The sequence below is a fragment of the Pezoporus flaviventris genome, unplaced genomic scaffold, assembly GCF_033815535.1.
Source record: "Pezoporus flaviventris isolate CSIRO_AGI_PZ_B2104156 unplaced genomic scaffold, CSIRO_AGI_Pfla_v1 ptg000045l, whole genome shotgun sequence".
Taxonomy (NCBI): Eukaryota; Metazoa; Chordata; class Aves; order Psittaciformes; family Psittacidae; genus Pezoporus; species Pezoporus flaviventris.
The window spans coordinates 28625689-28652117 of NW_026892593.1; the positions used below are offsets into that span (position 1 = coordinate 28625689).

At 39.7% G+C, this 26429-nt stretch overlaps 1 long non-coding RNA gene across 1 annotated transcript; it reads left to right on the forward strand.

Annotated features, from left to right (window-relative positions):
• The first annotated feature begins 3642 nt into the window (after positions 1-3642).
• On the forward strand, positions 3643-26075 carry LOC133276692 (uncharacterized). The gene is made up of 3 exons (XR_009745955.1): positions 3643-3708; positions 24885-24965; positions 25776-26075. It is a non-coding gene; the product is annotated as an uncharacterized LOC133276692 (long non-coding RNA).
• The last annotated feature ends 354 nt before the right edge of the window (positions 26076-26429 follow it).

Here is a 26429-nt window from a genome sequence, read left to right on the forward strand (position 1 = left end):
TGAGTTGAGCCTAGTACAACACTTCCTTGCAATCAATGTGTTTTGGCTTGTTGAAGAACAAAATGTAAACAGGTTCAGAAGAAAAGGGACTCATGGACTTGAGTAAGTCCATGGCCTCATGGACTTGAATACTTGCCCTACCTTGTGGTTGTCATTAACTCATAGTTGTTGACCAAATGGATCATAAAAGTTTTGTTACAATTAATGACTGAATTATAAAATCCAGAGACACATCTGCTGAATTAATCGACAACAGTTAACTTGACTATGGTTATTTAGGCTTTCTTGTGAAATATGAGATGACCTATTTTACTTGTCAGTCTCAAAATAATGATATTCAAATTGGGAAGAAATTAAAATACTTAAAACATAAATTATAAGTATTCCTAATTACTGTAGTTATAGGAATCTTCAGGATTTTGCCTGAAAAAGCCAATTAAGGCACAGAGAATGGAAAAAACCAATGAAAATATTCAATTTAATATGTGGAGTTGAGTTTATAGTTTGCAGTTCAAAAATATCTCTGTTTGGGAAAGCATGAAAACATATGCTTGATTAGCACTTCCTTGAATCAGGGGCATGGTAAAGCACAAAAAATATCAACCTTAAAAATATATTAAAACACAATTAAGGTTATACCCTATTTCTAAAGGAAATTACAAGCTGACTTCAAAAGAACTGAGGATATTTCAAGGAAGTTCCAATTTCTCATAATACTTAGGCATTACATTATAAGTTGCATAAGAAAAGGAAAAGTTACCTAAAACCTCACTCTACATTCTACATTCTAGAGTATACATACTCTACTTTCCTGTTCACAATGTATTCAGTGAAATTAGTTTATTTGCATTTTAAGAGTTTTCAGCAACTTACTAGGTTTGTGGTTTAAAAATTTTCTCACCACTATTCCTAGGATCCCATTTTATTAGTGAGTATTTGAAAAATTGTATTTTGCTGTCATCTGAAATTGCAGAGAAAATATCAATTGCAATCACCTCAAAGAGATTTCAATTAGGTACATGCAAATTTCTAATACTGACTAAGGAGTTGAAACTGATAAAGTTTTTCCACATAAAGCAAATATTTTGTTTCATTAGAAACAAATTTATTTCTTTATTCCATACCATAAAACTTGTTCAAAATCATCTGCATGCGGCTGTTTCTATGAATAAATCACAGAATCATCAAATCAATCATAGAATCATAGTATCATAGAACCATAGAATGGTTTAGGTTGGAATGGATGGCTAAAGGACCTTAAATTTTAGCTAACTGACCTTGTTGCAAAAGGAAAGAAAACTGAGTGAGAAAATGAAAGCTATAAATTTCAGAGCAGATGAGGAAGCATAGATACCATTTCAAGACCCAATGTTGTAAAGTACCAGAAAAATATGAATTCCTCATGAAAATTAAGATGGAGATCTGGTAACATAGTTCCTGGCTGAGCTAATAACTGTAACAACTGCTGTGAAATGTTGGTGTATGTTACAAAGCCACTTATTTCACAGAATCATAGAACAGTTAGGGTTGGAAATGACCTAAAGACCATCTAGTTCCAACCCCCTGCCATGGGCAGGGGCGCCTCACACTAAACCATGTCACTGAGGGCTCTGTTAAACCTCGCCTTGAACACTGCCACAGATGGAGCATTCACAGCTTCCCTGGGCAACCCATTCCAGTGCCTCACCACCCTAACAGTAAAGAATTTCTTCCTTATATCCAATCTAAACTTCCCCTGTTCAAGTTTGAACCCCTTACCCCTTGTCCTATCACTACAGTCCCTAATGAAGAGTCCCTCCCCGGCATCCCTACAGGCCCTCTTCAGATACTGGAAGGCTGCTATGAGGTCTCCATGCAGCCTTCTCTTCTCCAGGCTGAACAGCCCCAACTTTCTCAGCCTATCTTCGTACATGAGGTGCTCCAGTCCCCTCATCATCCTCGTGGGCCTCCTCTGGACTTGTCCCAACAGTTCCATGTCCCTTATACAATTTCAAAATTGTATAAAGAGGAATTCACTTTTTTTCAGTGCCTATAGAATAGATTCATAGTTCCAGGTTCAAAAGTGCCAGGTATCAAACATTTTCTGCTGAGGAAATATTAAGAAGTGTGTTGTTCTTTTAAAATCTCCTCTCATGTTCACTTGCATATACATGGGTAACCGTTAGTTTTCTTTTATCTTTTGGACTCCTGTGCTTTGATATAAGGAGTGCGGTCATTGGGATGCCCACAGGAAGAGGAAGAAGAATCTTTAGCAAATGGACGCACATATTGCCATTGAGGGGTTATGCACGTTGCTTGCATTTTAAGTACTTGAAATTACTTAACACCTTATCTATACCCTGCTTTGTAACCGTTAGTGTTTAAGAGATAAGTATGATTTTAATCTTCAGTTAAACCACACCATTCATCCTTAATTTCTATTCAGCTCAAGGTTAATAAAACTTTCTTGTCACGTCAAGGAACAAAACATGGCTGACTTGCTTCTTAGAAGAATTGAGGACTTCAGATAGTGAATTAGAAAAGTAAAAGCTCAGCAATTTTTTCAAGTTTCATTCTCATGAATCCCCTCCCTCTCTGTATTGATGTGTCGATATGTACAAAAGGAGAGAGTAAGTGAAAATGTCCATTAGTACTTTGACTGTGGTGTACTAATTCAAATTGGCAGCACCTTGGCGTCACGGGATAGAAAAGTAGAATATGATTTTAAAGCTTCATTTGTTTTAAAATTATATCAGCTATGTAAAATTTTCTGCTTGTTTTCCTCAAAAAGTGACTTGCTCTTTTGTTGTGTTTCTTATTTCTGTAGGAAATTACATCCACTACCATGTAAGCATGTTTAGCCCTCTGTCCAGATAAGCTTATAGACCTTTTTTTTTATGTAAAGGATATACTTTTCAATTTCTATCAATGTACTTTATGAAACCAATGACTTCTTCATAGTCAGAGCAATAAATGTGAGTGTGTCTAAATGGTCTTCTGCAGACAGATGTTCCTTTCTTCTTCCATGAGTACAGCAGGAGTTGTGTGTCCCAGGCTAAAAGTCTGTCAAGGCGGAGCAATGTTCCTTAAATGCATCCACACAGCTTCCATTTAGTTCAAAACATATGAACAAACTGAGGTCTGCCTCCAGAAGACCTTGTAATTATTGCTGAGGATATTATCTTGAATCTATCTCTGTGTTAAGTAATTAATTGAGCAAATAGTACAGTACTGCATTGCCACATGCAGTCTTGAAATACTGTAGTCTCTTTATATAGATGCTGAGAGGGATTCAAGCCTGGATTGTCCTGAAAGATGTCTGCTTTTGCCTTGAAGTCTACTTAGAAATGTTTAAAGCCAATTCCAGTTTTTGGAAAACCTCAGCTATTCATAACTTTGCAAAAGAAATTAAATATTGAGGCTCTCTGTGTCACCATATTTGGCTTTTAGATACCATAGGCTGAGTGTTGACAGCTACTCCTCTTGGTCTCTCACTTGTGTCCTTGAGTGGAGCCATACTGCTGTTTAGGCTCATAGATTGCCCAGAAAGCAGAGGGGATAGCAAAGACTCACAGAGCAGCATCCTGGCCCTAGGGGACAGAGGACCTGCCTTGACTCAAGCTTCTCCTACTGTGACTTGTTTCTTTATCTTACCTGATGACATTTAATGAAGAATGCAGAAATGGTGCTCAGAGTCAGAACAGGACTTCGAAGTCTGCTGCTGTCACAGTAAGTGCTGAACTACACAGTCATCTGTTCTTTTGGCCCCTTGTTTGCCATGGTAAACCACAGGTTTAGAGCCAGGCATCAGCTCCTCACATGTCTCTAATGCTTGGCTAAATATCACCTTGCCCCTACATCAAGCAGTCCTGTATCACCAAGATACTGATGCAAGCATCTATCTTATGCACACATTTAGAAGGATAATTTAATGTAATTATGCAAACAAACACTAGACAAAGAAAAGCTCTTTAGTCTTGGTGATCAGACAGAAAATTAATTTCAATGGGTTTTTTCCTTGATCTAAGAAGAAACTGAACATGGACTTCTGCTGCCCTCTCATATGCAATCTCATCCAGCTTGCTTATGCAGGAACAGTTACAATTCCACAGTTACAAAAAAAGGCATGTAGCAAATTTATATAATTTAATGAGAACTTTCTGGGCAAATGATAACAAAAAATATAAATTCAGTTTGGTGTAAATAGTGTAGGTCAATGTGGTGTCACGGTTTAAGGCAGAAAATTAGCTCTATCCCAGCTGAAACAAGGGCACATGAGTGTCCAGTGTTCCTTCCACGTTGTTATACCAGAAAGGTTCTAACACTTCCTAGCTTAAGCTATCAGATAATATTCAACACTCAATATTCTTTCTTCCAAATGTTGTTCCCCCACTGCAAAGGTGAGGTAAAAGGTGTTTAAACAGCTGAAATGCAGCAAGAAAGAGGACAGATACATATTCTGGAACAGTTACTGCAGTGGGAAGGCAGCCCCTTGCTGCAGACTGTAGCCCCTCAGAAATGCTACCCAGTGCAGCTCTGGAGCTATCGCTGCTGGGAGAGGATGCTGTGTCTCTCTAGGCTCCCCATCACTCTAACTCATGATCCTACTTTCACTTGTAATTTCTGCATGAAACATCTTTTAAAGACCAAGATATTTTGTAATTCTTCTGTAACACCAGCGATATTCACAGAAAGAACAGGTTCCCTTCCTTTTACAGACATATTTACATCCCATTTTTTAAAAAATACTATAAACATTGGATTGGCATGACAATTTGAAAATAAGATGCTGTCTTAGATAAAGGAAAACTCATATGCAGTCAGCAGGGCAGCTAGCAGGAAATTTGGACCCTGATGGTAAATTTTACAGTGAAGAAAAGCAGTTGCTAGCTGGAGAGTCTGTTTCTCTGTTTTAGGGTCCAGCTGCAGTAGAAAGATAACCTTATACAAAATAGGAAAATCTCATGTGCATTAAGGTGGCACCATGGGCATCATGTCCTTCACCCAGAGGTGGAAGCTCTTAAGAGGTATAGAAGCTCTTGTAAACAGCGGGCAGGAGCTGCTGGTGAACATACTGAAGATGGAGGATGGCTGTCGGAGGTGTCACAAATCAGTGGAAAAGGAGCCAGGGATTTCACATTAGAAATAGTCTTCATTTAGCACCAAGACAGCTTTACATCTGACCAAAACACATATCGCATGTTTGATAAAGAAATAGACATTTTTGCATTAATTAATCAAACATAGGTTTTGGTACATGTTTAACATACAAACTGCAGTTTTTACTGCTGAAAATCTTTGGGATTTGGTACAAGTCTTGCAAATGTGTCCATACATTCAAGCAACCTTTTTTAAAAGCAAAACCATTTCCGGTATTTCCTTGCCAGTAGCTTTAATATGTGACCACACTGGAAAGGTTATGCACATGCCACATACAGGAACTGGTGGTGCCTGGCTAAACTAACTTGGCATAGGCAAGTGTGATCTGGCAAAGAACAGATCCTTTGCTAATGAATCAGTGTGAGCTGTTCGGTTTGGACAGAAACAAACTGTAAAATGCCAGCTCAGCAGGAGCACTTCCTCGAATACATCAAAGCTGTTCCTCTCTACATGGCACAGCTGAGTTCTTTCCAAGAATTTCTAGACCAGTATTCTTGCGTTTCAAATTGTTTTTAAATCCCCCCTTCTGAAAGCACCAAAACAAACAGAAAGGGATGTAAATCAAAATACTAAAATCATCAGTCAGGCAAAGCATGAGCATAGCTGGAAACAGGGATCCCTCGAGATCTTGCTTATATCCTGGGTATATTTAAAATGATACCCATTGCTGTTATTTCTGGGGAAGCACATGTATTAAATATTCTTATTTTTTTTATCTGGATACTTACAATATTTTTCTTCTTAATATTTCATTTCCTCTATAGCTGAAGTACTACCTACATTATTGGCATGGGGTAGATTTCAGCTGCATCAGTAACCTGGGGGGGTGGGGGTAGTTTTGCTTATTTCAACAGAATGTGGTGGAAGAATCAGAAGAAATATCAGAAGTAACATTATAGCCAAGTTATAACATCTTACAGAGTTTATGAGGCTACGGACCGGTTCTGTGTCCATCGTGTGTAAAAGAATAGGAAAATAGCAAGTCAATGTGTTAGTAATTGTAAGTGGTTGTTGTGTTGTGGCTGTTCCCCATATCCAAATGCAGAGAAGTGGCAGTGAGTTAAGAGCTGTGAGCCTGTCTCCACCCTAGTGAGGGAGAGCCCCAGCACACACTCAGGGACATGGGGACATTGAGCACATGCATCAGCTGGATGCATATGTTGGTGCAGGAGATGGCAGAGCTGAGCAGGGTTGTTGGCCAAGCCAGGCTGAAGTTTTCATCTAAATCCCTCAGCAGTGTTTGCCCTTCTTCTTCAGCAGAATTTAGGTGTACTGGATCAGATCCAGACATAGTATGGATTAGTGATCTTCTGCGAAGAAAAATATTATATTTTTATAAGAAGCAAAAGTATGCATTTGTAAGAATTAGGAAGGAAAACTTGGATGTGTTAACAACTGGGATGAGGTATAGGTCTGCCTGATAAGCTAAGCAGTGTACAATGATTTTCTGGTTTTGTTGTTATGTATAATAGCGCATGTGCAGTAGTCCCATCAGAGCTACAGGAAGGAGATGCCATAATCAGGGTCCCTGCAGAGATCTTGGCGAAAAAGAAGCTCTTTGGCATGTTTTAGCTGTGGTCAAGCATCCAAGGCTGCAAATATTGTTGCTGACTACCTCTGAGATCTCTCGTGAGCCCAACCTGTGGCTTCAGATGGAATTTTATAAGGGAAGCATCACTCTTGTGTGAAAGAGGGAACCCTTGACAGCTCCTGAGAATAAAACAGCTCCTGCTATTTCTGGGTGAGAAAAGTGGTCAGTTTGTGAGATGTGGAAGGCTTGTCCTGGCATAAAAACTAGCTCTGCTGAGGCCATCTCAGCTCATTTTGCCACGCCAGAAAGATCCAAAGATGTCCTGGAAGATGGCTTGCACAAAGATGTCTTTGAACATATGCATATATATGTATATACAAATATACATATATATATTTATATATTATATATAAAATGCATAACATACATATATATGGAGAAAAGCAAGGACTAGTAAGGTAGAGGGGAAAATGAGGGCCTGGGAGGAAGAGAGCTCTGTGAGCTACTGAGAAAGGAACACAAGAGGAAAGGATTAATAAAAAGTAAACCCCCAAACCACCATAAAATATGTAGCAGTAGGGCAGAGACACAACAGGGAGGATCAGAGCAAGACTGAAGTAAAGGGATTAAAGAACAGAGAAATCAGCAGGAAACGAAGTAAATAGTAAGCACATAAAAATGTACAGGATAAGAAGTACACTGGAAATACTGAGACAAAGGGAAGACGGTTAATCTTCAGAGCAAGGTATTCTGACCCCAACTTATTACATTGTTGGTGTTTGTAAAGTGGTTCCTAGGACCAATCAAAATTGTTAGCAGGTTACTAACTGTGTGCTACGTTCACTATCACATGCGCTCAGTTACACTACTCCTAACTGATTACTTAGCTGAGGTGTGAAAGCTGGTGGCCAAAACCTGCTGTGGTCAATAGGGGGGATATTTCCACAGGGTATTTCATGTCTAAGGTCCCTCTCCTTAGAGAGAGCATAGAATGGTTTGTGTTGGAAAGGACCTTGAAGACCATCTATTTCCAACCCCCCTGCCATGGGCAGGGACACCTTCCACTAGGTCAGGTTGCTCAAATCCCTGTCCAACCTGGCCTTGAATACTTACAGGGTTGGTTACCTTTGGTTACCAGGCAAGAGCTCAAGGTAGGCAGCTACTGGAGGAGAACCTGGTCCGTGGACCAGGAAAAGCATGCATGCATAAATATGCATATATTTATTCCTCTCCCACTTCTTTTCATCGTCATTATTATTATAGTTGTTGCTATTATTATTATATTTTACTTTATTTCCATTATTAGACTGTTCTTAACCCAAGATTTTACCTTTTTATGATTTGGCAACTTCATAGTACTTAGTTGCCAGCTGAGGTTAAACCATGACACTGTCAGGTTTACAAACTAATTTTTAAGGTTGCCTTATTTTGTGTATGTGTTTTTTTTTTAATTTCTGGGTCAATCCAACAAAACTTTTTTTTTATTTTTAAACTGAATCAATGCTCATTTTTAATACTTTAATAGCTCATTTTATTTGGAACAAAAATAATTCTGGAATTCCACATGGGACAGATTCTGTAGTTTCCATTCACATAGCGCTTGCATTAAAGGCGCTATTAAAGTTCAAAATCATAAGGAGGATATCTTTGAATGTTTTCTGATATCTTACAGAAACAACTAAATGTCGAAATTTAGGGGGAATAGAATTATAGAAAACCTTTTAATTAAAAGCACTATGAATATGCTTCATGCTGTGTGATTAAATCCAATCAGGATGTAAAAGAGGAAACTGGGACTCTGTCTACATGCAGAACATGATTTAGATTATTCACCCTGTTTTCTGCAGAACATTTGGGGTCCAGAAATGAAGTGAGCCTCTGTGTAAGTAACTTCTCAAACTTACCCTGGCTGACAAAACCAAGCTTCCTTCAAAACTAAAGTAGTGATGGAGATTGTGATTGGTTCTTTTTTTTTCTATAATGACTTTACAAAGACTTAGAAGTTTGAGTGCAGATCCCTGTGTAGCTGCTGAGCTGTGGTCAGTCCAAATCCCAGTACGTTACTGCCCAAAGGCTATTCTGGTGGCTGGGTGTAAATCACTTCAAATGGAGTGGAAAAGGGCAGAGAGGATCCGAACAAGATTTTCTAAAGAAGTGACATCTTGTAGCAAAGAATGGCTCTTCATAGGACCAGGAGAGGAGGAATAAATGAAGGGGACACAAAAGGGACCTGGAATCTTATGCTGCAAGTACTTGTCTTGGGATTATTGCAAAAGCATGCTTACAGCTGGAGCTGTAACCTTCACAGCCTATATTCTTAATATAGGCACCTAAATAGGCATTTAGAGTAAATCCAATTTCTGTCTTTCGATGCATTAATTCTCCAAGTACAAAGATAGGGACAATAATAGCTGCCTTCTGACAGGGAGGATGTGAAAATAAATTCTTGAGTGTGAATGAAGCTCTCAGGTACTATTCTGAATATTTCCATAGCAGTATTTGGGAGGAAATGAATAAATGTAGTCTAAATATTCTATTGTGTCTTTAGATAAGGCACTGAATAAGCGGGCAGATAGTAGGAATAAAACAAAGCATTAAAGAACTGCTCATGGCCTTGCAGCAATCTGTTACTGAAAAGAAGTGTAAGTGATAATACCGTGACAAAGAGTGTGATATGATAAAAGCTTTTACTAGATAGAAAACACTATTCTCTTTAGTACTTCACCTCTCTGAAGGGATGAATGAGCTAAATTCTGCTTTCTGAGAGGGGTGCTTAAGGTCCAAAATTATGTCTGTGTTCATAACCAAAAAGGCTGGTTGGCACAATCTTGTCAATGTGTTTTTTTCTGATAACTGATGTAAAGTGACAATCAAGAAGTTTTAGTATCCCTGCAAGTGTATGGAGGTTGCATCTTTTTCAGTATGAAGTCATGTCTTTATGTGACTGCACATGCCTGAAATGTCATATTCACTGTCACTCTGCTATGTGGCATATATTTATGCAACACATAAATATTTTAGCTGTTTTTAGACTAGAGTGGTCAGATAAGTAATATTTAAGGATACGGAGGGTCTTGTGACAGATGGGATCACAGATAAGAATAAAAAGCAAACAAAGGAGTGACTGAATGGTCAGAAACTCCTTTTGAGAAAGGGTATGACAGCACTGCTGAGAGAGCCACACACTTCCAATTGACTTGACATTTCATGAGTGGCCTTGTTTACATAATGCTTGTATATTTTAAACCAGTCTCACTTATTTGCACACAAATTGCAGCTCTGCATTCATAAACTTTGCTTTTTGAAAGTCTCTTTTAGATGTCACCTAGAGCACTTGTGTTTGTCTGAATTTCCTGTATACCAGTAAGTACATTTCGCGAGTCCAAAACAATTTCAGGAAGCAAGCAGTAAACTGAGATTTAATAAAAGTTTGCATCAATAATGTAGGTGATTCCCTTCTTATATTCCATCAGGAAAATGCATTCATTGGCATATTTATATTAATTTATATCCTTTCTTTGAGAGCTATCAGCAGCATCTTTAAGGTCCCTCCATTTGAAGGTCTCTGTGGGCACTGGTTGTCCAGGAACATCTGTCCTCTCCTCCCAGGGAGGCTCCAAGAAAAAGGGGCATCAGGAGGTAGTGTTCTGAGAGTCTAGCTTCTGATTGCTGCTTGCCATCATGTGAAATGACTAGAGGGACCAAACTGACTTGTGACACAAAGCCATAATTACTTTGATAATAAGCAGCATTTGTTTTGTTGTCCTCATTGGCTCCCAGATTATTAGACATATTCAGTGGCTAAAATCCTTTTTTTTTGCTCATCTGTTGGCATTTGCAAAAGTTTCAATCTGACAGGAAGCTCACCTCTGTGTATGTGTTGTCAGGTTGTTATGTTGTGTTCAGTTTAGAGCTAATCTTGACGGCCACTGAGCTAAGTGGAAGGTCACCCATCACCTACTGAAAGTTTCTGGCTCACAGGTATTTTAAAGAGTAGAGGATAGCACCAGTTATGGAGCCAATTGTTTCAGCTCTCATTCTGTCATTGCTGGAGCAATAATATAGAGCAGCTGAAGCATTTTTTTGTTAATTCTTTTTATATCCGAAGTCTAGATGTGGGATATATGTGGTAGGCAGATTGTGTGATTTCACTTTATTTTTAGAGCCACTGGAATTTCCTCATCTTCAGAGTGTGATATAGAGCTCATCCTATCCCTAAGGGTTATGCATAAAAACATCTGCTATTCATGAAGAAAGTGTTGAAATGGGTAGAAAATTCACTTTTCTGTGGTTCTGTTTAGAAAAGAGCCAGATACCACTTAAGGTAAAAGAAGACACCTTGAAAAGGACCGTTCACAGGTGAAGGCAGGAGTTGACTGTAATCTTGCATGGGAGTATTGTGCAAAAAATGAGACGATACAACTAATTTCTAATATTTAATATAAGCAATTGTTATCATGAAAAGTGGAGATCGAAGCACTGTTAATTCACAAGAGAATTTGTTTACTTTTCTGTTTTTTTTTGTCTGAATTCATTAAAAGCCTGCAGCTCTCAGGTACACTAATGTCTCCGATTCTGTGTGAAAAATGAAGTTTCTAACCTGACAGAATGTCAGCTACTAGCAGCAAGGCAGCTCAGCAGTATTTCTTTTCCTCTCTTTTGAGAAAGAGGATTCACACTATTTCATTCTACTTTTCGTTTTTCTACTTTCTCCCTCAACAGTTTTTCCAGCACTTAATTTTGGTTTGACATCTCTGTGCTGACAGAGAAGTTAAGATTGATGATCTCTCATGTACTTCTGTTCAGAGGAGATGAACCAAAGTAAATTGTTTTAGTAGTTAATGAAAGCAGCCTACTTATTTTTCACAAAAACAGTGTATAGCAAGGCTGTTCAGGGAGCAAAGATCGTGGAATGACAGGGGAGGCAGCTGGATTTGATCTGGGGTGGTGGTGTTTGCTAAAACTGAAGGTGGCTCTGGGCATCTTGCCAGTTTGTTCAGTCTGAGATTTAGCTCTCAGCTCAGAGGGAACTGTCTGAGTCTTCTAAGTTCATAATGTAAGCAGATGTCATTTTGGTTTTGTAACAAGAATTAATACGATTTTAAATAGCCAAGCTATTTTTACTTTTATAATTGACCCTGTGTATACTTCTTGTCCTCTTCCATTCAATGTCAGTTATGGAACATGTGATCCTTGGAGACAAAGCTACAGTCGTAGATAATACAGCTATTAAGCCTGCTAATTTTTGGTTTTGATGAAAAATTCTTTCAAAAATAAACAAAAAACCCCAACCCAACAGAATAAATACACATGTTCCTATGGATTGGTATTAAAAATGCTTCTATTTTGGGAGAAATCCTGACTGAAAGATTACTATTTGGTGCAGTCTTGTCAGGGATGATTTGCTGCAGACATCAGGTTGCTGCAGGATTTGAGAGATCTCACCAGAGATACTGGAAAGAGCAATCTTGGGATCTATCATAGGCAGTATGTTCTTGTATCTCTAGTAGCCATGACAAAGGTTAAAACCCTGCGGAATTTCACTGTGCTTCATGCTGGTGGGAAATGTCCTTGCAATCTGTGGCATATTTTAAATTTTCTTTTTGGCTGCCTTCTTCAAGAGCTGAAAAAGTTTCCAGGGCTAGGGAGGCAGCCTGTTAATGTAAGCTGCATGTCCTCCATTGATCTCCAAGTGGTGGGGACCAGACAGGGAGGGAGGATGCAATTCTCCTTTTCCCTCATCTTGTAGTTCAGCATGCGGTTTGTGAACTACAAAACACGGTTTGTATGTACTTGTAATGCCAAATTATGCTTTATTTCTGGAAAAATCTTCAGTGGTTTGTATATCTTGTGCAGCAGATATGAGTCCACTTCTACCCCTGGCCACAGAAGATATGTTCTTACATCTGTTTCACTCACTTGCCCCATCCTGTTCTACCCCAAAGCAAGGTTGAGCCGCAGCCCTCACTTGCCAGCTGCACCAAGAGCCCTCTCACTCTCCTCTGTCCTTCAGCTTCAAGCCTACTTGTTGCTCTCAGGTCTCAACCCTTTGCACCTGCCCTTTTTCAAACTGCTGTCTCTTCTGAAGTCACTTTTAAAAACTTATTTTTATTTTTAGGGAAGCGTATAGATCTGGTGATCTTTTAGTGCAAGGATAGGCAAAAACTTATCCATACAGATGTGCTGCCTTGCTAGCTAGGAGTACTCATAGACTACAAGTGATACTTAAAATTTGCTAAGATTCTTTAAATAGAAATATATTTCTGTTTCCAAGCAGAGATTTTGATGAGTTTCTTCACAGGCTGAGCATAAGCATTTTAAGGACAGTAAAGTGGGGTCTGATTAAATTCTATGTGAACATTTCAAATTCTGGATTAGTGCTGACATCTGCTGTTTATTCTTACCACACACATGAAACCCAGGACAGGAAATTGCTCTCTGTGTGCTTTTTGCTGTCTCAATTCCACGTTTTATTTCATACAGTGCAACATTAATGAGGTAGAGTGAAAACTCCACAGGTCAATAACTATTCCTACAGGATTTTGAGATATGAAATAAGGAGCAAACAACAAAGATGAAACTGAATTCTTTTCTTTTTAAATAATTGTTAATGATTTTGAGTGGGGAAATGGCTTGTGAAAGGTGGCTTAAGGAATAAAGCTGTCTACGTACAGAGTGGATGTTTTGCACCCCCTTAGTGCAGGGGTCGCTTTTGTGTTACCATTTCTACAGGAGCCCCTGAAATGCTGAGGTCCTATTCCACAGATGACATAGCTGGCTGCTACCTCAGGGGTTATGGGAGTGGTGCAAGAGCACTGCCCCCTTATCCTCCTTGCCTGCTCCGAGTTGGAGCCAGTAGCACCAGTCCAGGGAATGGCAGCTACCAGTATGGCACTCGATGTCACTGGGACCTGCAAGAAAGAACTACTGGGAGATACAAGCTCCTTTCATATAGGTTATTAAGCAGCTCTTATGGCTATGTAGTCATTGCTGGCCTGGATCAACAGTATATAATGTGCTTTGTGTTGCCAGGATGCCTTGACTCTTCCTGCTCTTGCCAGCCATCCTCTCTTCTAACCTCACACCAGATAATTGTGTGGGATAAAACAGTTTGAGATAACAAGATTTTCTTTGCGATGAGATCATCATTATAACAGACGTCCGGGAGGTTCTGTGGAAATCCCAGATTTATCCTATTAGTGCAGCACATGACAACATTTAATGTTTCTGCTCTCAAATGAAAGCAAATCCTTCACTTAAATGAAGTGATCACATGTACTGGTCCAAATACAACTGTAGCAGATGTCAATTGCATTCCCTTTACAAGGCATTGGAAGTAAGTACACAAATGCTCCCAGTTTTAGTATTTTCTTTTCCCCTGTGTTAAGAATCGTGAGTCAGAGAGATGCAAAATTTTCAGATTAGCTTTAAAACCAGAAAGGCTTTAAGAGAACATTTGAATATTTTTTATCTGTTCTGTGGGATTTCAGTCCATTATAGTTTCCTTTTTCTAAACTTTTCTCCACAACCATTAAACCTATATTCATTTTTTTTCATTGTAAAATGTTTAATTCCCTGTCCCATGAACTCAGGATCTAGGCTTTTCAATGATTTGCAATTAAACTGGGAGAATTGGCAGAACAGTGCTCCATCCTTCCTAAAGGATAATGCTAGCTACAATGTCATTGCTGAGGGTCAGGTTTCTGGAGTTTCTGGCTTGGAGTCTATTAAAGGTTTTAAAGTTAAAGAGAGTAGATACAGAAAGGAATTCTTTAATGTAAGGGTGATGAGACACTGGAACATGTTGCCCTGAGAAATTACGGATGCCTCATCCCTGGCAGTGTTTAAGGCCAGATTGGATGGGGTTTGAGTCCCTGCCCATGGCAGGGAGGTTAGAACTAGATGATATTTAAAGGCCCCTTCCAATCCAAACCATTCTATGAATCTGTGAATACTCAATGACTTCCAGTGAAGTCTGGCTGAAGTCAGTGGGGCTCCCTCAAGAGAAAGGATATCTGCATTGAAACAGCGATATCATTAAAAAGAGTTTGGGTCAAAATGCAAGATAAAGCCAAAGTATTAATCCCAGATAATCCTGCATATTCCAACATGTTTTGTACTGTAAAAGTAGGAATTGTATTAAATGTGTCAAGAGAGCGTAGACATTAACTTAGTGTGATAGAAAGACAATTATATGCTCGTCACCAAAAATATTCAACTTTTGGGCTTACGAATTAAGTTAACTAGAACAGCCAGTCTCAAAATTACCATTATATGAAAAAGTAGTAAAAGTGAAATTTAGAAAACTCACTCAAGTCCTATGAGAGGTGACTACTGCTGTAAATAGGAAACAAGTAAGTGACAGCTGGTGCTATTTTTTTTGTACTGGAATTGATCTGGGCCTTTAAGTTGCAATACCAGTGAGTACAAATACTCCATCAGAACTTGCTGAGGTAGTCCAAGGTTGGGGCTGGCACAATGCCTCCTTCCCAGGCCCACGCTGGGACCTAGCCCAGGCTCTGTACATCTACAGCCCTGAGGCCATGGGAAGGTTGAACAGATTGCCAGCTGCCCATGAGCCCCCTTAAGAGGTTTGCATGTACCTGGTGTGCTGTGGTGCGTGGAGTTACCCTACTTTTGTTTGCGCAGCTAGAGGTTTCTTTGGGCACTCATGACCATGGTGCACTAGGGCTCCTTTCCTGAGGAGGTGGTGTGAGGGGTGGTGTGAGAAACGGAAAGAAGCAGATCCTTGCCTTGTTCTCAGTCCCTGCTCCACCAGCAGCACTCCCTGTGTACAGGAGGTGGTTGCTTCTCTCTGCCAGTGCGTGAGCATACTGTTCTCTCCTGAAGGGGGGGGGGGGGGAATGCCAGTAAGTTCCTCCATGAAGGCATTTCCATTGCATTTTAATTATGTGAGCTCCAGCAGGTTGCATGAGTTGCTTTAGATTTAATGGCATCGTATGTCATTAAATTCACTTCACAGAACTGAGAAAACTCTTGATAGCATAAGGGCAATTACAAATAATAATTAGGGGGTCAGGGATATTTTGGATCTTCTTTTGGAGAGTCTTTGCTGTGTTAAAAAACAGTGATTTTGTTTTTTTTAATACAATCTTTTTCTTAAGAATCCCTTGCCATATCCCAAATTATTTTCCTAATTTAGCACTCAGAGCATTCTTATCTTCTGCCAATTAACATTTTTGAGGTCAAGTTCACCTTTGGCTGGATTACCAGCTCTCCACAAGGTGCTTGGATGTGACTGCATTATTCTGACATGGCTGTTGGGCATGGTGCTTTCTAAGTGCAATCTTTGTCATGATTCTGATATTTGAAATGGGACTTGGCATTTGCAGTCAGTTATAGAATTTAATGGAGACCTGGAGAAGATACAAAGTATTACAAGAACAGAGATAGTCAATGACATTAACCTGCTCTGATGCCTCTGCGTTATCCAAAAGAAGCCAGGAATAGGGAAATTAGGGTGATTGCTTCAATGGGGGTGGTTACCTGATGTGATCTCACTGTAATCTGAGGTGACCACATTACTAAACTGTGAACCAATAAAATAATTTTCATCACCTATTTTAAACATTAGTTTGCCTTAAACTCCAATTAGTTTAACAGGATTTGATTGAAAAAGGTCTTCCTAAAAGTGTTCGCTTGCAAGTCCTTATAAGAAATCTAGCCTGCATAAATCCCTTCCCTGAGGCTGAGCTTCAGAAGAATATCCTATAATCATTTTCCTGATGCTAAGGAGTACTTAAGGACTGTTCTCTTGTAGGAATCCTCCTGAGTTGCAATGTCCTCATGGGAGCAAGGATTAATTTTAGCTCTACTTCTACATTTCCCAGTATGCTGACTGCTGTGCAATGTGTCTGAGGCAGATTGCTATTACCCAGATTTAGACAGCTGGTTAGTTCTCTCTTCTCTGTCTCTCATTTTTACTGACAGAGCCTCACATGTAATGTCCTCTTCTTGCCATTGCGTAGATTGAAGAGATGATTCTTATTAATACTAATAAGGGGTTATTATAAGGAGCAACTTGCAGAGCCAGTATTGCAGTGAGGAAGGGAACAATCTCTTCTCTCTTTTTGCTGCTTTAAGACAAGTAGTGATGGGCATGTACTGCAGCAAGGAATATTCAAGTTAGACATTAGGCATAAAAACCCACTTTATAAGGGCAAGGATAGGGAGTGCTTGAACAGATGGCCTTGAGAGATGGTGACACCTACAGAAGATCATGAAGTCAAGCTACACAAGCACTGTCAGGACAGATGTGGACAGTATTGGTCCTACTCAGCTGTAGGCAAAGGGTTGGAATTTGTAACCTTTCCAGATCTTCTCCACAGGGAAATTTCTTTGCCACACAAAGCATGGTTTTAGGTACTTAAACTGCCATTACTTCTGCACGAACTTTGATAACTCTCTCTTACTGAAATTGTGCCTGCCACTCATATGCTATGTCAGCTAATACTTCCTCTCCTTCCCTGACCATTTACAAAGCCAATGCAGTGTTATAGCAGCAGGTTGTCAATGGCAGTTGTGTGCACCACATTTAGCACTTTTTCGTCTGCAGAAAAGTGTCTTTTAACATGTTCCAACAGCATAAAAGCAGGAGGAACTGAACTACAAGTAGGAGGCAGGAAGAATCATTAGTTAAGAAGCCAGCCTGCAGGCTGTGTAATCTTACTTAAGCTGTGCTTTTAAAAACACAATGCTTTGCAATCTCTCTTCTTTGCTCTTACAAACTCTCTTGTTTGTTGTTTCTGCAGTTCCAGCTGCAATGATGATCTTCGGTGCTGCTGTACTCCTGTAGTAAGTCAAAGTGAAAGGGAGCATACAGGGATATATTACACCCTTGCTCCACCCCATTATAATAAGAAACCTAGGAGTGTGAAGAGCTGCTCCTTCATTTTTTATGTTTCCTCAGCTAGGAAGCGGCTTCTAGCATGTATATCAAACTAAGCAAACAAAAGCACACAGTACATGTGGTCTATATATGATATAGTTTCTCCCTGCCTTTTCAGGTTTGAACATTAACCGTGCAGAGCCAGGAAGGAGTACGAAAATACGGACAGGAAAAACTACCACGGAATTATTATGCAAGCTACTTAGCACCTAGAGTAATTGTATTTCAAAGGGACTTTTAAATTACTGCATGAATACAAGTGACAGAATACACCCAGGATGGGAGAAGGGCTTCATCTGGCAATGGTGCATAATGGGTATAATTTTTGTAACAGCTGTTAGGTGCTCTGAAGCTATACTACATTTATGGAATTTTCCATTGAGCTCTAAATATTCAGGTCACATACACAGTTAAATTTCCAGCAGTGGCAGCACAGATAAAAGCACTCCAACCATATGCCATAATTGTGCTCTATTTAGAGAGAGCAGCAACTCAGGCATTTTCACAGCAGTCATCTTAGATACGGTATACATTCTGCTTTATAAATGCCAATTCATTAGCGCATGTAACACGTAGCATGCTGCTCTTAAAAAAAAGGGACAGTGCTATGGAAGAAACATGCAGAAAAACCTATTACTTAGAAGAAGGAAAAGAAACATGGAGAGAATTGCCAAATTCAGTTTAATCTTTTATATAAAGATCTGTAGAATATCAAAGTCCATTTTGTAAGAGGTTTCAAATAAATGGCAGTAATTTGAGTGTCCATAAATTAATATTAAAAGGAATCAATTGATTGGAAATTTCCACTTCAGGGTATTGAATTGCTATAAATGAAATCTGCCACAGAAAGAGCATGTCCTGGACAGGACATGGTTTCCTAATACATACACATAATATAATATTTATAAAATACAGGTGCTTGTTCAACAGTGAACAAGCACCTGTATTTTATAAATTATTTGTAGTGATGATAATCTAGCTACAACTCCAGGCTGCAAGAAAGATAGCAACATTATTGTAATGCTCCATGCTAAAGGTTTTTTGCATTCAGCAAGTACAAAGCCAGCAATTCTGATAGAAACCAGATACTCAAAATGAAGGAAAAATCATTTTATCGCTGCAATGAATTCAAATAAAACACAAAGAAGAAAGCACTGGAGCTAAAAATGATGCTTTAGTTCAGTACTCTGAAGTGGTCAGGAAGGCATGTTCACCTGTTGTGCTATCAGTTCTGAGACAGCGAGCATGGCTGTGTGAGATCGGGTATTCATGAAAAGTAGGTCAGTGCAGTCGATCGGGTTGAGTTCCCAGTCTTACTAGACTTATGAATAAAATATTCAGTACCTTTTTATACAACCATGCTCCATCTTGAACAGCAGATGTATGCACCTGCTTTAAGTTCCATTATAATCACAAAATGTCTCCATGACCGTTAAAGTGGACCACTAAACTCTCTTTTTAAGTCACGTTTTTTGTGGTCTTTCTTCTGTAAATGAATTACATTGACCTTACACCTTCTCTGATCTAGAAGCCTATAGTTAACAGACTTTTGCTCTGTCTTTTGCTCTTGTCTTGTCCTTGGCCCTGTAGTAGCTGCGCATTTTATCCCATCCAGAAGTTTAGTCTTGCCTCACCTAAGAAAACCTCAAGGAGGTCTGCACAGAGGGTGACAGCTGGACCACAGCTGTAACATACCCACTAACTTTGGTTATGGAATATGTTTTCTGGAGACAAGAAAGCTGGTTATTAAACAATACTGATGGTTCTGGCAGGTCTTGCAAAGGAGCTTACAATGTTACTGCTCTGTTGGCCACTTTTTTTTCTCTCTTCTGGGAGTTTACAGCCCCTTTTCCACAGCTGGGAGAAGGGAATGATTGGTTCACATCCCCACGTCCAGCTCATACCAGGATACAGATACATGTTCCCTCAAGTATGCTCGGCTTTTGGTCCAGTCAGCTGTGCAGAGAAATGAGATCTAATGTGTTAATCTTGCCCTGCTTTGCTTGGTGGGAACCAGGCTGTGCGATGGCTGCAAGCCCTGGGCTGGGTCGTGCCAGGACATGGGACTGGCAGAAAGGGCCAGGATTCTCCAAAGCTCCTGGAGGAAAAACACAGCTGCTGTGTGGGTTTCTTTCCACATCTCCATGCCTCAGGCTTTTGACTGCCACAGTTCAGGATTCATCTTCCTGCGCACACCTGGCTCATCCTTCTGGCGAGGAAACAGGGCAGAAGCATTATGCAGCATCTGAAAGGGGGCAAAGAATGATCATCCAGCAGCTGCCAGAAGTCCTGACTCTTTTCTTCTCTGCTCTTGACATCTAGATTTACTGAATTGCCACACACATTAGAAGATGTTTCTGTTGGGTGATACCTACTTCAAGCATTGCTCTAATTAGAGCCAAGGAAGGGCAGGAGAAAGTGAAAGGCAAAGCACCAGGTCTTCTTTCTGCAATATAACAATGTCTTACAAAACAATTACGGCAGCTTACTCCTACTTTCAAGAAGCATACTAGCAAGTCTTGCAATACTAGCAGGATTTTGATTGCTAAAGGGAAGTATTAGTTTTCTTTCACACTGTGCAGAGCATAAAGTTTTCATGGAACAGCAGACAGCCTTTTCTGGAGGCCTTCCTCCAGCCACCAACCCTCAGAAGACCCCAAACAAGCATGAATTTCCAGGTTTATTTAACTGGCTCAGGCTGTTAGAAAAGTCAAACAAAATCTTCACTTTAGGAAGGATCTGGACAGCAAATACCATGCCAAAATGGCTTTCTACAATTTCTGTATTGCTGGATGTACTAGACTGATAGCTCTGGTTCTTTGCTTTCGTTCATTGCTTTGGGCTTATCAGGAAGTTTTAATCTGGGTGTGGAGAAAAACTGCAGGCATATAAGGATGCAAGCATGGAACAGCAGCAAGACATTTTTAATAGGCTTCATGCAATGCTATGTAATAGTGTGACTTAAACCAAGCAAACACAAAAAGTGATTTTTTTTTTGCCTATCTTAATAGAATTGCAGATGCATTTGAATTTGCCAATACTTATTTTTTATTTTTGAATTATAAATATGAAACAGGAATTAAAAGCTGCAAAGAGGACTTAATTGCCCATCAAAGAGACAAATCTGATGGCCCAAGAAGGCTGCTGATTTCATCAGGGTTGTATTTGTCTACTTTTCCTCATTACTTCTTTCTGTGGGCAGTCACTTCTATTTTCAACCATTTGTGCAGCCTGTCTTGCAGTTGAAATGGACAGAAATAGTTTCTGCAGAATCAGTGAAAGAAGCAAAGAGGCAGTTCTCACTGAGCCCTTTGACTTAGTTTTACCACACTCTTCTGCCTATAGTATGAAGCATAAAATAAAAACATCTGAAGTGGAGCAGTCTGAGTAGGATCTTGCAGGATGTAGGTCACACGTTCAGTTATCTGTCAGGCCCCAATACGTAAGCTTCTGAATTAATAAACCCTGGGACTGTAGATCAATTTCAGCACCCAAAGCTAATGGAAAGAAATTTTCAGCTATTTTTATGTATTTTTTGGTACCCTTTTCCTCATCGAAGAAGATTGTAGAAAGAGTTCATAAAAGAACAGACAAAAATTCAAATAGTGGCTCCTTTTAAGCAGTTGAAAACCCATGTGGAACTAACCTTTATGTCCTCCTAAGACAAGCCTCTCTAATCTTTCAAATCCAGTTTAATCTTATTATCAACTCACTTGGCAGAATTAATATACTAAAATGGGCACTTTGCCAAATTGTTTTATACACTCAGTTTCTGTTACGCCAATTCAATTACAAATTATTACAAAGCTTAATCGTATATAATGAACTAATACAAGCAAAAAACCTGAAGAAGATACGGTTGACTACATTACAGTCTAAAGAGGTAATTAGTCTTATAAATCTGAAAAAAAGGATATTAGACACCTATATTTATGCTGTGACAGATTCAAATCTACATGGCACATACATAGAAAAGGAAACAACCAAAGTCATCCAAACCTATTGGAAATGAAGATTGTTTCATTTTCACACTGAAATACCAAAAGTAAATGGTTTTAAATGGAAATCTCTTATTTGTGATTCGGATACTAAAACTTTGCCTGGTTAGTCTGGAGCACCAAAAGGGTTACGACATCCATATTTAGCACCAACCTAAAAGTAACTTGGTTATTTACCACTAAATCACTGTTATTCTCAGTATGGTTTCCAATAGAATTGCTTAGGCCACACTGGGAGGGGTAACAGTTGTGAACTGTTGTGCTAGTAATGCTTAATTACGTGAGTTTAGAACAAAGACATAAGTACAATCGGTACTTATCTGTTGTCCAGGAAAATGTTTACACCAAAAATATTGTTACCATACATAGGGGTGTGAAGAACACTCTGATTAGTTATGTGAGGGCAATAGGATTTCTGTGGACATTTCAAAATCTAGAATGTGACCATTACAATCAGGTATCTGAGAACGATCAGTAGGCTTACTTCTTCAGGCTGGGACATGGCCATTACGAGTTGAGCAACATAAGTTGAGATAAGATTCTCAAAATCCTTATTTGCAAGAGGTGAAGAGGATTTTTTAATACTATGGAGAATTCCAGATCTGTTTACCCAAACACTCATTAAAACTAAAACATACTGCACATGAGCCAAGACTAAGAGACTCATGTTGCAAAAGGATGCAATAAATCACTGCACTGAATGCAGAAGAATATTTTCTTGATAAAACTAGCCTTGAGATTTGATGCCACTTATCACCAAAAAATCAATGCTATTATTTCACCAGGCAGTTAGTGAGGTTTCTGCCCTACTTGCTGTTTTTACAAAAGGTTATTGCAAAGTATGCACATCCATTACTAGACTTTTTGCAGGCTCCCAGGGATGTCACGAGGAAACCCTGTCTCATCTAGAGACAATGGTTGATCAGCAGAGATAAGTTTGACTTCTTGTTTTCTCCTGAGGTATCCTCAGTTCTTTCCTGCTCTCTGGCACTACTTATGAGAGAAACCAAATTGGCTTGTGGTTTCCATTGAATCAGTCTTGTAATCCTTAAAATAAAACCTTTTGTTACATACAGATAAGCAGACTTGTAGGACAACCATCATTGCTGTGTCCTCTGGAATGATGATGGTCTGGGATGGTGACCGAGCATACTGAGGAAACATAGACTAAGTGGATCTACATCCATTTATTTCCACCATGGATCACATACCCTGGCATCCCGGCATGAGTACCTGTGATGTAGCAGTCACTTTGCTGAAAAGCACATATGTCTGGTACTTTCGTTATCTTCAATCCTATCCAAATACATAAAGAATATGAAAATCCAGGCAATTATTGTTAACATTTCCTTTTTGGCATTTCAATTTCAATAACAGACTCAACCAGCGAGGGAAGGACAGCGTGGCAGGTCAAGCCAAGAGCTGTCCTCAGAGCTGAAAAAGTTTCTGAAACAGTGAAAAGGGACACCATGCCTGCAGAGAATCCCTGCTCTGATCTTACCCCAGCCACCAGCTTCCTTTCAGTCAAAGCCCATCCTCTGCCTCTATGCCTTACCCCTGAAACTAGTAATATTTATCTATGCCAAGGACAAACTTGGAAGCATTTATCAGTTAAGGACCACAAGACATCAGGATGTGCCCAGGCTGTATAATGCTGACAATGAGCTGGTTTGAGTACAAAACTTCTATGCCTAAATCTGCTGAGTGCCTACATGAAGTGCTGAGCCATCCTTCAGACCTGTGCCACGTAATTAAGCACTTCTGCATGCATGGCACAGACCCTGTGCTACCTGTGGAGACTGCCAATACCAGGACAATGAGAGATACACATAGATTAGTGGACCCAGAACATGCCCAGACCCTTGGTACTTGACTTTTTCCCTAGGGAAAAATCAACTTCTTTACTTTAATTGATGCAGGAATGTGTGGTCTTATCTGAGAATGGTTACTGAATTGAAGTTATGGTCACTTTCATTTCATGTGAATGTCTAACAGAAGGACTCTAGAAAATAACAGTGGCAAGCAACCATTAGTTTCTCTGATCAGTTCTTGGCTTGCTTTTTGTTCTAATTAGTGCAATGATGTAATTAGCATAACTTCATGAATTTTTCGTGTATGTATTTTGCACACTCACCCCTATTTCTGTCACTGACCTCATTTGGCTTGCTGGAAGTATGTACACATTCCTTTTAGCAGATTTAACCACTATGTGTCATGTACCACTGGGGAGAAAATTCTGCCTCATATTCTCAATATTTAACAAAAAGCATTTGAAATAGCAATAAAACACACATGTTGCAGAACCAGAAAAGAACAGGGCTCAGCTAGGGGAAGTTCTGTCTGCAGTCTGGGTAGAGTGAGATCAAGAAATCTTCACAGACTGTGCGTCAGTCAGTGCCTGGACAAAAAATTGGCTGTTCTGTTCCACTGGCTTATCTTATAAATTGGTATTTTGCTTATTTCAAGAAAACTATAGGTCTTCCAAAGATGTAAGTTTTTTCAGTGTCACAACTTAGAAATATATTAAATGATACAATCTTCAATCTTGAACACCAAATGCAAAACATGTTTTCTTCAGATTTACCTTGATCCTTCAGGTCCAGCTGAGGTCTACAGAACAAGCCAAAGCCCACAGCAGAAGTCAGTGGTGGAAGACCCAAGTGCTAAGATTAAAAGTCCTGTCTCCAATTCTTTTTGAATGGTTTGGACACAGCTTTTTGGGAGGAGCATACACAGCCAGCCACTTGCTGCATAGGGAAAGGGGATCTCCTGCTTAACAGTAATGCTTAAATCCGCCCTGTGGGTGAGGAGATGCTTGAGTGTTTCCAGGAGCCAGCCCAGATGGGGCACAGTAGGCACTGCCCAGCAGCAGGCAGCAGCAGCTTAGCCAGAGATGTGGGGTGTCCCTGCATGGCAGTGCCCCACACCATGGGCTGCAAGGAGTCATTGCTGTGGGCAGCCCTAGGTGCTGAGAGTCACACGGATGGGATTATGTGGACATACCTGCTCTGCACTGAATCACCTGAGGCTGGGATGTCCCAGCCCTGAACATCAATGTGAGGTATGTCAGCTGCTTGGAGCGAAAACATAAAGAACCGGTGAGAATTCACTAATAAATCCATGGGGTGGGGAAGTGGGATCTGGCTGAGCTTCCTCAGGATGTTTATCAGATTCTGTGGCACATAAAAGCAGCCAAATAAATTGCTTCCAGATCTAAGCAAGATATGGAAACAAGTCAGGTGCTTTTTAAGCCATGCTGCATTTATAGGAGAAATTTAGCATCTTTATCTTGGTGCTGCGTTTGCAGTGAGTGATGACGTGCCAGGATCTTTGCTGCTTTGGTAGCAGGTTACTCCTTTGCTTGGCCATCAGCTGCCCACTGCTGCTGGTGAGTTGACTACAATCCTCTTTTCCATATGGACACTTATAAAAGATGTTTTCCAACTAGAAAGATGCAAACATGTAAACATAAAAGTGAGCTACCTGATAGAAAGTATAGCATTCACTGCCACCTTTCCATTTTTGGCTTTATAAAACACAGATAGTTACCCGCATCATAAAACGGAGGAAAATATTACCAGTATTATTGCAGCATAAAATTATACTTCTCTTTTAAGGAGAAGTTTTATTTTGATTTTTCTGTGGACAGATGAGTTCTGTATTAATGCTATGGGTGATTTTTTTTTCATATATCTAAAGCATAGTTACACTGTGAAACTCATTCCAATAGGAAGTTACAGAAACCACAAATAAAAATGACTTTATAATGACAAATTCATGGCTAAAGGATCATCAGTGACTGATAAGTACCCTAATTCAAATGTAAACTCCAGCTAAACATATTCCCAAACTATTAAAAAGGGAGATGTTCTTATGACAGAAATATTCTGTAATTGCTTGGCTTTTAATTAGCTTTTCTTAAGTTGACATCTCTGATACCAGACAATGTATAAAATATTCAACCTTCCTCTCATGTAATAATTTTACTCTCTCCAAGGTGTAGATCTTGTCATACAAGTCATATTTGCTAGCGATGTTCAGTGTGTGCTTCCAAGTGATGCCAAGCAGGATTTGCTGAAGAGATACCTTCACCCATATCATACTTTCAAAGGGATCTTAGTGAGAGGTCTATGGAGACTAGGTATGGTTAGAAGCATTCTGAAGTGTGGTCAATGGGTTTTTTTTCTCATTTGTCCAGGAGGAAGAGTGAATCATGCCAGTTAAGATCACTGCTTTTCAGGAAGTGGTGTTTGAGACCTTATTGTGCTATGAAGAGATACAGAGACCATATCACCTAGCTCTAGAAAAGCATATTTGGGATTTGAGATCTTGCAGGAGTTAGTAGAAGACAATGGAAAACAGGCTTCAGTTTCTCTAAACCTGTGCCATGTTCTTCCATGGAAAATGAGACTGCAATGGCAAAACCCTGGAGAAGGACTCTTCCTGCCTCACCTCTGGGAGGCTGAGAGCTCTTCTGCCACTTATATGCCATTTATAGCATGTGACTTATCAGAGCACTGAATTCCTCAATAAGCTGGAGCAAGTTAAGAGGAGGGCCCCAGGCTGGTTAGGGGCTGGAGCACTTGCACCATAAGGAAAGAATGACCATGCACAAGTGGAGAAAACTCCAGAGATAAGATGTTCTCACCTCAGCCCAGTTTACATCATGCAGTTTTATTGGTTTAGCCAATGGAGGAAGTCCCTCTACTCACTCTCTCCATTGTCATGCCTGTTTGGACTATTGAATAATGATGACAGAAGCTGTTTCTGCTTAGCTGCGTTGCCAGCTATCTGCTGGTTGTCTGACTGATAGTAAGTTGTGAAAGCCATAGAAAGTTTGATTTTTTATTAA